We start from the raw sequence: 2,500 nt of genomic DNA, 5'->3' as shown, positions 1-2,500 counted from the left end.
TGCTGGTTGTGTCTCGCAGCAGATGGGCATGAAGAGGAGACACCACTGAAATGGTGGCATTCTTTTCCTCACACATGATGTGTGTGTCCTCAAGCATTGGTCTAAGTGCTTCCACCATCACCAGCGCTTCAGATGTCATTCTCTGTCAGTCACATTCTTTCTCACCTTAATAAAAAAACAAGAAAAAAAAGGCAAAATACAATTTATTAATCAAATGTATATAATTATTGTTCTTTATTTTAACTGTATAGCAAACTGTATGATGTAATCTAATGTTTTTACTTGGATAGATATATATATAATATATTTTTAGTATATATAAAGTATTTATTCATTGAATCAAGTAAGTTTATATCATATGCATTAGTATTTATTTACAAACTTATTAATTGTATACAATAAATTATTCACATTTATTACATATAGATTACAACTTCTACATTACAAACTTTTCTTACCTCTGGTGATAAGAGGGCAGCACAGACAGCAACTGCCGACTCGACTGTAGCCCTGCTCTGGTCATAAAGTGCAGGAATCAGTTTTTCAGCAAAATATTTCCGAGAGGGAATATCAAAGCGTGGCTCTAAGACTTTCATCAAAAAGCAGAACTCCTCATTCTCCACCTCGCTGTACGGACGGAGCCCTTTACACATGTAAACCGCGATCCCATTAGTGATTGACTTCGCCCTCGCAGAACAAGGTGGGGCAGCTTTGCCTGGGAAAGGTGTTTACACCGGAGTTTGTCGGCTTTGAGCCAGCACCACCACGGCTTTCTCTCAGAGCTCCGGGTGATGCCGCGCGAGGTGTGCATGTCGGTCGGGTTTCCCGTGTGGCGGACTTTTGCAAAGCAGTTCTTGCATATTGCGTAGTCCTTTTCTAGCTTTGCCCCGTCCGCACTGCTATAAAATCCAAAGTGAGTCCATGTGAGATGCTGGAGCGTCCTTTAACTTCTTGCTCTCACTACTTCTTTCCTTGCTTGACTCCGCCATTTTCAAGTGTGTGTACGTATTTATTTCGCCCAAAACAGCGAAACTCGCAACGCGCGCCCCCTATCTACTTCCGTAGAAGGGTCTCATCAAGGGATAATGAATATAGCGTTTTATAACGGCTTTTAACAGTCCCTCCAGAAAAACGCGATTATGCGATCGCGTGATTTAACGCATAATCAGCCGAAGTCCGCATATTCATGCGGGGGCCGCATTTTTTCAAATACGCCGCACTTTCGCCGCATAAATTGCCTATTTCCGCGTGCAAAATATGCGGGTCTATCATGATTTCATAATCCCCGCATTTTCGTTGCAAAAAAAGTCATATATATTAGCAGAAAGTTGAAAATGTTTCGTTTACTTCACACAAGAGCCGCCATTTCCGCCTATTGCCATGGGAACGTTTTGAAGTGACGTGATTACCCGACGCGAACGTCATCGAAAAGCTTCAAACCCCGTGGAGAAACCATAGATACCGGTGAAACCATGATGAAGCACAAACTCCCATTGGCCAACAAAAATAACAGCAAAAGAGCAAAGCAGTTTCCCTGTGTGCTGACTGATTTCACCACATAGCATCATGAAGCTTTGAAGCGTTATGAATCAATGAGTCGATTCAGCGGATTGAAGCGTTATGAATCAATGAGTCGATTCAGCGGTTTGAAGCGTTATGAATCAATGAGTCGATTCAGCGGTTTGAAGCGTTATGAATCAATGAGTCGATTCAGCGGTTTGAAGCGTTATGAATCAATGAGTCGATTCAGCGGTTTGAAGCGTTATGAATCAATGAGTCGATTCAGCGGTTTGAAGCGTTATGAATCAATGAGTCGATTCAGCGGTTTGAAGCGTTATGAATCAATGAGTCGATTCAGCGGTTTGAAGCGTTATGAATCAGTGAGGCGATTCAGCGGTTTGAAGCGTTATGAATCAATGAGTTGATTCAGCGGTTTGAAGCGTTATGAATCAATGAGTCGATTCAGCGGTTTGAAGCGTTATGAATCAATGAGTCGATTCAGCGGTTTGAAGCGTTATGAATCAATGAGTCGATTCAGCGGTTTGAAGCGTTATGAATCAATGAGTCGATTCAGCGGTTTGAAGCGTTATGAATCAATGAGTCGATTCAGCGGTTTGAAGCGTTATGAATCAATGAGTCGATTCAGCGGGTTGGATCGCCAAAGTCACGTATTTCAGCAGTTTGACACGCGATCCGAATCATGAATCGACTCGATGATTCATAGCATCATGAGGCTGTGTTTTGAAATCAGTCATCACTATATAAGTCGTTATTTTGTTTTTTTTGCACACAATAACTATTATCGTCACTTCATAAAGTTATTGTAGAGCCACTGTAGTGAGATGGACTTTGTAACGACGTCTTTAGTAGGCTACCTTTTATGGGTCTTGAGAGTGTACATTGTGCCAATGGAGGCCTTTCTGAGCCATCGGAATTCAACTAAAATATCTTAATTTGTGTCCAACAACATAAAGGGAAGTCATTAATGACAGAATTTTCA

At 41.5% G+C, this 2,500-nt stretch overlaps 1 protein-coding gene across 2 annotated transcripts in view; it reads right to left on the bottom strand.

Moving 5' to 3' along the window:
• ppp1cbl (protein phosphatase 1, catalytic subunit, beta isoform, like) overlaps window positions 1-2,500 on the bottom strand; it is a 28,854-nt gene that overhangs the window by 15,840 nt on the left and 10,514 nt on the right. The gene's annotated exons all lie outside the window — the stretch shown is intronic.

The sequence above is a fragment of the Gobio gobio genome, assembly GCF_949357685.1.
Source record: "Gobio gobio genome assembly, chromosome: 2".
In the NCBI taxonomy this organism is placed as follows: domain Eukaryota; kingdom Metazoa; phylum Chordata; class Actinopteri; order Cypriniformes; family Gobionidae; genus Gobio; species Gobio gobio.
This window is presented reverse-complemented; position numbering and strand designations above follow the sequence as displayed.